Raw genomic sequence first — 12,189 nt, 5'->3', positions numbered from 1 at the left:
GAGAGAGTGCGTGCATAGGAGAAACAAAAAGAAAAGGAGTACTTGTGGCACCTTAGAGACTAACCAATTTATTTGAGCATGAGCTTTTGTGAGCTACAGCTCACTTCATCGGATGCATACTGTGGAAACTGCAGAAGGCATTATATACACAGAGACCATGAAACACAGAGACCATGAAACAATACCTCCTCCCACCCCACTCTCCTGCTGGTAATAGCTTATCTAAAGTGATCATCAAATTGGGCCATTTCCAGCACAAATCCAGGTTTTCTCACCCTCCGCCCCCCCCCCCCCCCAATTCACTCTCCTGCTGGTAATAGCCCATCCAAAGCGACCACTCTCCCTACAATGTGCATGATAATCAAGGTGGACCATTTCCAGCACAAATCCAGGTTTTCTCACACACCCCCTCCCACAAACTCACTCTCCTGCTGGCAATAGCTCATCCAAACTGACCACTCTCCTTACAATGTGCATGATAATCAAGGTGGGCCATTTCCAGCATAAATCCAAGTTTAACCAGAACGTCGGGGGGGGGGGAGAAAAAAACAAGGGGAAATAGGCTATCTTGCATAATGACTTAGCCACTCCCAGTCTCTATTTAAGCCTAAATTAATAGTATCCAATTTGCAAATGAATTCCAATTCAGCAGATCTGATGTCAAGAATTATAACATTCATAAACCAGTCAGAGAACACTTCAATCTCTCTGGTCACGCAATCACAGACATGAAGGTCGCTATCTTAAAACAAAAAAACTTCAAATCCAGACTCCAGCGAGAAACTGCTGAATTGGAATTCATTTGCAAATTGGATACTATTAATTTAGGTTTAAATAGAGACTGGGAGTGGCTAAGTCATTATGCAAGGTAGCCTATTTCCCCTTGTTTTTTTCTAACCCCCCCCGACGTTCTGGTTAAACTTGGATTTATGCTGGAAATGGCCCACCTTGATTATCATGCACATTGTAAGGAGAGTGGTCAGTTTGGATGAGCTATTGCCAGCAGGAGAGTGAGTTTGTGCGGGGGGGGGGTGTGAGAAAACCTGGATTTGTGCTGGAAATGGCCCACCTTGATTATCATGCACATTGTAGGGAGAGTGGTCGCTTTGGATGAGCTATTACCAGCAGGAGAGTGAGTTTGTGGGGGGGGGGGGGGGCGCGGAGGGTGAGAAAACCTGGATTTGTGCTGGAAATGGCCCAACTTGATGATCACTTTAGATAAGCTATTACCAACAGGAGAGTGGGGTGGGAGGAGGTATTGTTTCATGGTCTCTGTGTTTCATGGTCTCTATGTATATAATGTCTTCTGCAGTTTCCACAGTATGCATCTGATGAAGTGAGCTGTAGCTCACAAAAGCTCATGCTCAAATAAATTGGTTAGTCTCTAAGGTGCCACAAGTATTCCTTTTCTTTTTGCGAATACAGACTAACATGGCTGTTACTCTGAAACAGGAGAGACAGTACAGCGTAGTCAGTACAGCGTAGTTTGTCTGACAAAGTTATAATGTTTGTGTATATGTGTGTGCATGTGTTACTAAAGATGTGTGTGTGTGTGTGTGTTGATTGTGAATGGAATTTATACATGTAGGACCTCAAGAATATTTAAAAACTGCTATGGGCAACCTGTGAATGACTGATCACCCTAAGCAAGATGTACCACTTTAAATTGTAAGGCAATATGGTTTGGGGTGCTCTTAAACTTGTTGTAAGGGATTTGTGCTTTACATCAATAAGGGATTTGTGTCTTAGAACATCAGGATCTTTAGTTTGCTGTGAGGGATAATATCAATAAAAGGTGCCTTGTTTTGAAACTCTGCTTGTGTCAATCATTTATCAGAAGGCTGTATCTATATCCTTAATACCCTGAAAAATGGATTTTGAATCATAGAATCAGGGTTGGAAGCGACCTCAGGAGGTCATTTTGTCCAACCCCCTGCTCAAAGCAGGACCAATCCCCAATTTTTGCCCCAGATCCCTAAATGGCCCACCTCAAGGATTGAACTCACAACCCTGGATTTAGCAGGTCAATGCTCAAACCACTGAGCTATCCCTCCCCCTGTTTTGGGATGTCCCTAAAATGGTTTACAGTGATGTTGACCCACACAGGATGTCTGGCAATGGGGATCAGACTTGGGACCTTTGGAACCCTGAATGTTGACCCACACAGGGCATTGACACTGACGCATACAAAGGCGTCAGCAACAGGGAACCTCAGTGATTACTCATCTAATATCCTGTCCACCATTCCTTAGTAATAACTTGTGTATCACCTCCTTAATCTGTTCTTCCGAAGGCATGAGTTTCCGGGGTTGTTAAGGAAACACTAAAGGACACAGATATAACCTTCTGATAAAGTGATTCATAGAATCATAGAAGATTAGGGTCAGAAGAGACTTCAGAAGTTCATCGAGTCCAACCCCCTACTCAAAGCAAGACCAGTATATTGACACAGGCAGTATATTTTAAAACAAACAAAAAACCCAAAGTATATTTTTATTAAAGTAACTAATATCCCCTACTACAATATAATCTAAAAATAGTAACTAGACATGAATCTCTTATTGCAAGTTAACTACAATAGCATACAGTTTAAATTATTCAAAGTGAGGCATTTTGCTACAAATAGCCAGTTTGTAACAATTTGCTGACAGCAGTTCTTAACATACTCTAAATTTTACATACATAAATTGCAATTAACACACACACACACACAATTCAAGCATACACATATTTAATACTAGACTAGACTACACTACATTAAAGCTATATTTGAAAACTGGCAGGCTTACTTTATAAATGCTGTAGTATCCTTCTTTTAATCGCCTGCTGCTGCTGCTCAGCTATTGTTGCCGTCTATTTTCAGTCAGCTCTATTCACAGTTTCTACAATTACAGCTCCCTCCTGGAAGCTCCTTTTGTCGGTTGGTTATTTTGTTTCACCATTGCTGATATTATGGCTGCTGCTGAAGCTGCTTTAAGTGCTTTTCTTCCGCAGAGCTCTCCTCGGAAGTCTAATCTGTCTCTCCAGCAGGTCTTCCAGCAGCTCTTCTTTCTGACTTCCAATCTCTTCATCTGTCTTCTCCTGATTACTGCTTTAAACTGCTGAGTGTCTAGCTTTATATACTGTGCGGAGGTTGCTTGACCTTTCTCTCACCCCATTGAGAACACATTGGTCTGTTCTCTGGGTAACGCTATGAGATGAAAGGCAGACACATTACAGCAATGGAAACTGACCAGGAATTCTTTGAAACAGCAAAAACACTTATAAAAAGTATCAGTTTGTTTTATGATGGGGAGTGCATGTGTAAACTATTTCCCTGAATCAAGCCTCCTTTGGCAGATCTATCACTTCATCCAGAGAAGGGCATTGGACCACACCGGGCCTTTTAACACCACAGCCCTGGGGAGGGGGTGCTGGGATGGACCATCCAGTGAGAAACACAAGTCCTTCTACCACCTACACCCTATTTTGGAGTTGTTGCCAATTGCTCACCCTATCTGTGGTAACTTTTATCCCTTCTGCCTCTCCCTATCCCTATCTCCTTATTCCCTTCTGCTCCTACCTGGCAGTGCAGCTCCCCTTTTCAGAACTGCAGATCCTGAAGCCTGTCCCAAGTTTTGTCCCTCTGCCCCTGTCCTTCCCCTCCCAGAATCTGTTGTACCCTCCTCTGGACACATTTTGGCCCCTGCACAAATTCTGCCCATCCCACACTCTGATTCCCCCCTTGATTGCAGGGAGCAGATTCTGATGGTGAGCAAGGGCAGTGGCTTGGGGATGTTACCGAGCATGTCATCGTGGGAGCCCTCTCAGGAACAGTGAAGTAGCAAATTCTAACTGGAAGCAGCTTCTGATACAAGGGGAGCTCCTCTTCCTCCCCCACTCCTATGACTATGAGCAGCACAGCTCCTCTGCTCCTCCCTTTCCCTCCAACACCCAGCCTGTGAATGGGGAGAGGACTCCCCTACAGCAGCCTATCCCAGGCCTGGGGTAAGGGGGAGTAAAGAACCTCAGGAACTGCAGAGGTGAAGCTGGGGTCAGGGTGGAATTGATGGCAGTGATGGGTGCAGAACTGAGGTGGGGACTAGGAGTTTGGGGCCCTGCAGGTGTTGTGGCTGGGAGTAGAAATTGACAGAGCCCTTTGGTGCAATCTTCTTTGTTTACAAGTGTGACGTTATCTGAGGCCCTGTCTACACTGGCAAGTTTCTGCGCAGAAAAGCAGCTTTCTGCGGTGTAACTCCCAAGGTGCACACATGGCCAAGCCACTTAGTGTGCAGAAACAGCGCAGTTGCAGTACTTTAAAAAACCACCTCAACAAGAGGTGTAGAGCTTTCTGCACCGGGGCTGCAGCGCTGCGGTGCCAATGTAGACATCATGGTCGATTACAGCGCTGCAATTGGCCTCCGGGAGGTGTCCCACAATGCCAGTTCTTACCTCTCTGGTCATCGGTTTGAACTCTACTGCCCTGCCCTCAGGTGACCAACCACCATCTCCACCCCATAAATTCCTTTAAAATGTTGAAAGTCCCCTTCCTGTTTGCTCGGTGATGCATGCAGTGGTCTCAATGCATCTTCCCAGGTGACCATGCCTGCTCCACGCACCGGGCAATCCCCCATTTGGACCAATGCCAAGCTACTGGAGAGAGGAGGCTGTCCAGTCCAAGCTGCGCTTCAGCCGTAGGAATTATTATACCTACGGACAGATTTCACGATGCAAGACAGAAAGGGGCCATGACCAAGACACACTGCAGTGTAGGGTTAAAATGAGGAGCTGCAGAACACCTACCACAAGGCGTGGGAGGCAAACTGCTGCTCCAGTGCTGTGACCACGAGCTGCCAGTTCTACAAAGAGCTGGATGCGATACTCGGCGGTGACCCCACCTCCACTGCAAAGACCACTGTGGATACTTTGGTGGCTCACATGACAGTCAAGAGTGGAACGAGCCAGGACGAGGAAATCTTGGACGAGGAGTGGGAGGGAGACCCAGAGGCAGAGGATGACTTGGAGGCCAGAGATGCATGCAGCCAGGAGCTCTTTTCTACCCTGGAGGAGGATAGCCAGTCACAGCCAGGGATTTCCCTACAACCCCCGCCCCCGAATTTCCCCAACACCCATTCACCCCCAGTTTTGTGAACTAGTTGCATGCAGTGTTGCCAATGTAATGATTGTTTGGACATTTGAATTGAAATTTAAACACTAATACACACTTTAAAAGCAAACACAGTGTATGATAAAATATGTGTATCTAAAAAAGTAGAATACATTTGAAAAGTATGAACATAGACTAGCTTCCTTATACAGCTGTTGTTTTTTATGACAACGTCAGTGCATTCATTTTGGTGATGTTGGCCAACCTAATAATTTCAAATTAGGATTTGTAAGCAAAGTCTAAATGAGCTCTCCCTGACAGCTAGTGATGAGCTGGAGGCTGGGGGGAAAGGCTTCAGGAGCAGGTTGTATTTACATCCACACCTAATCTACATAGGTATCCAGCAAACAGAGCTGTGTTGCCCAAGCAATAGATTTTGGCTGGGGTTGGGTTACAAATCACTTGAATGGAGAGGGTAATGAAATGTTATTATTCTTACTGTACGAGTAAAGGGCAGTAGAACTGTACTTAGCCTGTGCTGATTGAGGGTATCAAGAGAGAGGGTGGGGACAGGTGTTTTGCTTGATGGTCTGCCTGAGTACAAGTACGATCTGACCTGCACCCTCCACTGTTTAAAGACAGAGCTGAGTAGGCTCCATAGATAGTCTTTTGTTTTGTTAAGTGACCGCTATATTTGAAATCACTGATAATCAGGTCTAAGTGCTTAGAACTTTTGTGGGACAGTGTTTCTGTGGAAGAGACGGCCCAGTCTGCACTAGCAGTGAGGTTCCCCCACTGCTCAGCTGAAATCACTGAGAGCTGGATGGAACCTGAAGAGACCAACTTGTAGAGGTCACAGTGGCAGGTGGCAGCAGAAGGTGACAGCGCAGGGCCATTGGCAACAGAGCGATGGAGTGAAAGGTGGCACAACAAAGAACAGTGGACAGAGCGAACAGTGAGCAGCTGGAGGAATGAGCAAGGTGCTTTGTTGCCCCCCACCTCGGAGGTGAACTCATGTGAAAGCACCTCTGAACTCTGAGTCTCCACTGACGAAGGACAACACCGGTGAGTGTTAATGAGGCTGTTAAGAATGCTGGAGGCACACCACAGTTCATGTGAAAACACATGGCTGTGGCATCATACTTTCTATTTAGGCAAGAGATACCACACACTACAAACTGGAGGCCAATGTTAAGTTCATTGTCACTTGTTCAGTTGGACCCCAAACAAATGGCTGCTTGTGCATTTGACAGAGCTGCACACTCCTCTGGAAGACACGATGGAGTACAAGCTTTGCTCAGAGAAAAGTGTAATGCTAATCTCTCCTATACACACTGTGGAGGCCATCTACTCCAACTAGTGCTAGTACGAGCTGCAGACTCGGCAAAAGACATTTAAACAGCTAAAAATTTAATGTCTTCATTATATTCTTTTTTCAGCAAGAGTCTAAAAAGACTGAATATCTTGGAAAATATAGAAGAGACACTGGGACTGACGTTTAAATTAGTCCAACCTGGAAAAACCCTCTGGCTTTCTCATGAGAGATCCTGTTGTCTTAAAATTACTCCAGCCGTTATTACTGACTTTGGAAAGTATCTACCAAGACGGGGATGGATCTAAGTAGTGAGGCTGGTGGATTACTTTTGCTACTACGTTCAGAGAAGATTATTGCCATTCTCTCTCTTGTAAGTCTACTGTTGAAACCACTTGGATCATTAAACAATGGCATCCAGGTATCTGCTACAACAGTAGTAGATCTTTGTCCAGCAATAGAAGCCACATTTGGATCAATCAGAGAGTTATCCATTGAAAAAGTACTGGAAGAAGCAAGGGCTTCAGTCCAGAAGTTGACTAAAGAAGGCATTTATATTGAATCCTTAAGTGATGAGGACAAGAAGTGTTTGTTAAGACAACTGAAAAAGTACACAGACTTGATTCTTAAAAATCTACAACAGCGACTTCTAGATTCTACTCAACCTCTATGTAGCTCTTACAGATCCCTGTCTTATAAAACACAGACAGTTGAGTGGAGTGAGGCACTACCAGCAATGAGGCTGCCATGTGCTCAGGACAGAATAGAGAATTTGAACACAGAGTGGAATATCATACGACGAATGAATGAAGATTTGACTTCAGCTTCTTTTTTATCATCACTAGTGGCACGACACGATCTTTGTGTTCTGTTTCCTGGGATGAAAGAAGTAGGAATTCATCTCTTGCTACTCCCAGTCACAACAGCTACAGTTGAGTGTTCTTTTTCATCATTGAATAGAATTTTGGGTTCTGAAAGAAGTCGCCTTTTGCCTGATCATGTGAATGAACTAGTGAGCACAAGAATGGAAGGACTGGAAGTACCAGACATATGAGAAGCCACTGAAGATGAATGCATTGCATTCAAGAAGTTCATTAACAGAGTTGTGCAAAATTATAACAAGAAATCAAGAAGGATGTAGATGTAGTGCTTCACAGAAGGCTTGAGTAGCCAACTTTAATTTGTGTGATAATTTTAAAACATGAGTTAAATCTAATAAAATGGCCATGAAACATTTTTCAGATTTTACTATGGTGCCATATAGCCCACCTTCACCCTCACGGTCTCACCCCTCATCAGCCCTCACCCCCCCGCCCCATAAATTCAAACACCCCCCTAATTTCAATTTCTGGAGAAAACACTAGTCACAGCTGTCAGATGTTGGTGAAGCGCAAACAGGAGAGGAGGCCCATGGTAAGTGGATTTGATTTTGGGAATCACTGAAGTGAGTTGTTGGGGGCAGAAGGGTTGTAGAAAGCAGGCTTGTATCCCACCTCATGCCTAGTCTGAGCATCAGGGGGCAGTGATGTGGAGCACGGTGGAGGGAGGTGGTGGGGCCCGCGGTTGCAGAGAATGCCTGCAGAGGATGCCTGCAGAGGTAGGTGCTAACGCAGCTGCGAATGGCCTGTCCCCCTGCCGAGAGCAATAGTGTAAAAAAAAATTGGGGGGCACTGCTTTTTGGCACCCCCAAATCTTGGCACCCTAGATGGCCGCCTAGTTCACCTAGTGGTTACATGGCCCTGGTCAGACCAAGGGTCCATCTAGCCCAGTATCCTGTTTTCCAACAGTGGCCAGTGCCAGGTGCCCCAGAGGAAATGAACAGAACAGGTAATCATCAAGTGATCCATCCCCTGTCACCCATTCCCAGCTTCTGGCAAACAGAGGCTAGGGACACCATCCCTGCCCATCCTGGCTAATAGCCATCGATGGACCTATCCTCCATGAATTTATCTAGCTCTTTTCTGAACCCAGTTATGGGCTTGGCCTTCACAACATCCTCTGGCAAGGAGTTCCACAGGTTGACTGTGCGTTGTGTGAAAAAAACCTTCCTTTTGTTTGTTTTAAACCTGCTGTCTATTAATTTCATTTGGTGACCCCTAGTTCTTGTGTTATTAGAAGTAGTAAACAACACTTCCTTATCTACTTTCTCTATACCAGTCATGATTTTATAGATCTCAATCATATCTCCCCTTAGCCACCTCTTTTCCAAGCTGAAAAGCCCCAGTCTTATTAATCTCTCTTCATACGGAAGCCATTCCATACCCTTATCATTTTTGTTGCCCTTTTCTGAACCTTTTCCAATTCCAATATATCTATTTTGAAATGGGGCGACCACATCTGCACACAGTATTCAAGATGTGGGCGTACCATGGATTTATATAGAAGCAACATGATATTTTCTGTCCTATTATCTATCCCTTTCTTAATTATTCCCAGCATTCTGTTCGCTTTTTGACTGTCAGTGCACATCGAGTGGATGTTTTCAAAGAACCATCCATAATGATTCCAAGATCTCTTTCTTGAGTGGTAACAGCTAATTTAAACCCCAACATTTTACATGTGTAGTTGGGATTATGCTTTCCAACGTGCATTACTTTGCATTTATCAACACTGAATTTCATCTGCCATTTTGTTGCCCAGTCATCCAGTTTTGAGAGATCCTTTTGTAGCTCTTTGCAGTCTGCCTGGGTTTCAACTATCTTTAGTAATTTTGTATCATCTGCAAATTTTTCCACCTCACTGTTTACCCCTTTTTCCAGACCATTTATGAATATGCTTAATAGGACTGGTCCCAGAACTGACTCCTGGGGGACACCACTGTTTACCTCTCTTGACTCTGAAAACTGACTGTTTATACCTACCCTTTGTTTCCTATCTTTTAACCAGTTACCAATCCATGAGAGCATCTTCCCTCTTATCCCATGACAGCTTACTTTGCGTAAGAGCCTTTGCTGAGGGACCTTGTCAAAGGCTTTCTGAAAATCTAAGTACACTATATCCACTGGATCCCCTTGGTCCACATGCTTGTTGACCCAATCAAAGAATTCCAGTAGATTGGTGAGGTATGATTTCCCTTTACTAAAACCATGTTGACTCTTCCTCAACAAACTGTGTTCATCTATATATCTGACAATATTGTTCTTTATTACAGTTTCAACCAGTTTGCCCAAATACAGGATGTGGCCTGCAGGTCCCTTGTGTTACAGCCAAAAATATTCTAATATAAATCTATAAACCTATAATACCTGTTATAATAAAACAAATAGTCAAACTCACAAGAGAATTAGAAACCAGTAAGAAAAGCAAGCAAGCAGGCTAGCCCTATAGGCTGCAATGCCTCATATCCATCGCAACTTTCTACCTCTGGATAAGAGATAGGGAAAAGTAGAGGATGGGGAAAGGTGAGAGGCAGCAAATTGTGTTGGGAATGTCCCCATCCATCACAACTTACTGCCCTGGGACTTTAGGTTGGGGAAAGGCAGAAGCAGCAAATTGTGACAGGGCAGCAAAGGAGAGGATACACAGATGTTAATAACTGCTACCAGAGGCAAATTGTACAGGCAATGTTAACTGGCATGGTGAGGAGCAGCGGGTAGCCCTGCGGGAGAAGGAGGGAAAACTGGAGGGTTTTTTCCTACAGCACAGGGATGGGTTAATTTGACTCTACAAATAACCAGAGGAACCTGGTGGTACAGCACTGATAACTCCATGGTCCGGACTACGGGAACAGACTTCACAGCTCAGCCCTGCACGAGCACACAGTGAACATGCTGTGGAGAAAAATGACCACATCTTACAAATAGCTTCCTGGATCAATCTCTGAACAGAGTGAATCCCACCCAAAGTCCGTGTTACCGTGAAATAGGTCCCCTACCTCTCTGTAGGACCAGGAACCCATCACCCCCATGTCCCAAGTCTCTGTAGGCATCCAGTCTGCATGTGTCCTCTCTGTCCACTCAGTGACAGGGTGTCTATGCATAATGCCTCCTTAATGCTGAGAGGAGCTGCCTGTTGCTAGGGGAATGTGGTTCCCCGAAGAGAGAGGGTCTGGGGCAGGTGGCTGCAGTGCAATCCTTTTTATTTATTTATTTGGTTAATTTGCATAAAGAAAGAAACAATAATCCCATTTATTTATTGATTGATTAATTTGCATGAAGAGAGAAACAGAAAACACAATAAAAATATAAAAAGGAAAATGACTGACAGCTTGACTGAAATTACCGAATACCACCCGTCTCACAGGACAGCCAATAATATTATTCATTCACATAACTTCACAAAGCTGCCAAACTAGACTGTACAAAATCCGACACTATTACACAGACAGAACCTGCTGGGGGAACCTGCAGGCCCTACAACAGCAATTCCCCGCCCCAGGGCAGGACAGTCAGGGCGCCCCTAGAAAGGGATGGCTGAGGTTTACCATGCTACTTTTTATCCTCTGGGTAACACATTAGAACCCACTCTGAGTACCTTGTGGCGTTGCTTCATCTAGTTAACTTTTTTATCTTAATTTTTATTTAAAAAATACATAATTCTCCCATCTGCCCTGGGACCTTTTAAATCACCGGGCCCCTGGGCAATTGCCCCTCCCGTCCTTGGCGGGCGTGGGGGATGAGGATACAACAAATAATAATAATAGACAGAGACACAGGCCAGACCCAGTGGAAATGTTTTCCCTAGGACCCAGGAGGCGCGGGGAGGAGCCATTCCCGGGGTCACGCAGCCTGGCAGCAGGAAGCGGATTGCTGTCGCTGCAGTGACTCTGTGGCGCTGCAACCCACGTTGCTTGCAAAACCCCAGGACCTCGGCTGCTGCCGCTGGGGACCCCAGAGCCCTGGCTGCAGGCGGGGGAGGAACATTCCCGCTGCTCCCCGAGAGACTCTCTCAGTGCAGAGATCCCAGCCTGCCCCCCCCCCCCCCCCTTACTGGGACCCAGAGCCCTGCTTCTAGGCAGAGTCCCATGTGGAGAGAAGGTGAGACCTGCGCCCATCCTCTCTCCCCAGGGAGCGCTGCTCCTGGAGCAGCCTGTCTGCAGGGGCAAGGGGATGCCTCAGGCTGCTCCCAGCTGGGCTGGCTGCGAGTCCCTGCACTGGGCAAAGGAAAGCTGGCTGCCAGCTCCCGTGGTTTGCAGTGAGTGTGAGAGACATGTTGGGATCCAGAGGCAGGGTGGGAGCCAGCACCTGAAGGAAACTGAAGACGGGCTGGGGGGTCAGAGAACCGCAGGGCATTGTGGGGTGAACGGGGATGTGTGAGGGGTCAGGATGGGGCCATGGGGATGTGGGGCTGCTGTAGGGACGCTGAGAGAATACACAGGAATCGGGGCGGGGGAGGGTTCAGGGGAACAGAGCTGGAATAGAGGGAAACTCTGAGTGGGGGAATAAAGGGAAGGAAGAGGGGATGTGGGGAGAGGGGACTGTGGGGAGGCTGGAGGTAGAATATGAGAGCAAGTGGAGACAGCTGAGGAAGGGAGAGCTAGAGAGTGGGGAGAAGGGAGAGGGATGGTGAGAGATACAATGGCAGGTCCACCAGCCCATGGGGTAGGAGAGGGAGAGGGGGCTGCCCTGCCCAGCAGCCAGTGGGGAATCTTTTCCCCTAGAAATGGTCAAACAAGCATTGGAGATGGCTGGGCAGGGGAATTCCCCTTAAGGGCTCAGAATTTACAAGGCAAATATCCCCCCTCCCCACCATACACACCCTACTCCCAGTTTAGTCTTTGATATTTTTAAGACAGTGTCGTTATTTGGGGGTCTGACTCCTGAATGTTAAATGTTTGGGGTTGACAGGACTG

The sequence above is a fragment of the Eretmochelys imbricata genome, chromosome 14 (assembly GCF_965152235.1).
Source record: "Eretmochelys imbricata isolate rEreImb1 chromosome 14, rEreImb1.hap1, whole genome shotgun sequence".
Classification (NCBI taxonomy): domain Eukaryota; kingdom Metazoa; phylum Chordata; order Testudines; family Cheloniidae; genus Eretmochelys; species Eretmochelys imbricata.
The sequence above is the reverse complement of the archived record's forward strand: the minus strand, read 5'-3'. Positions refer to the sequence as shown.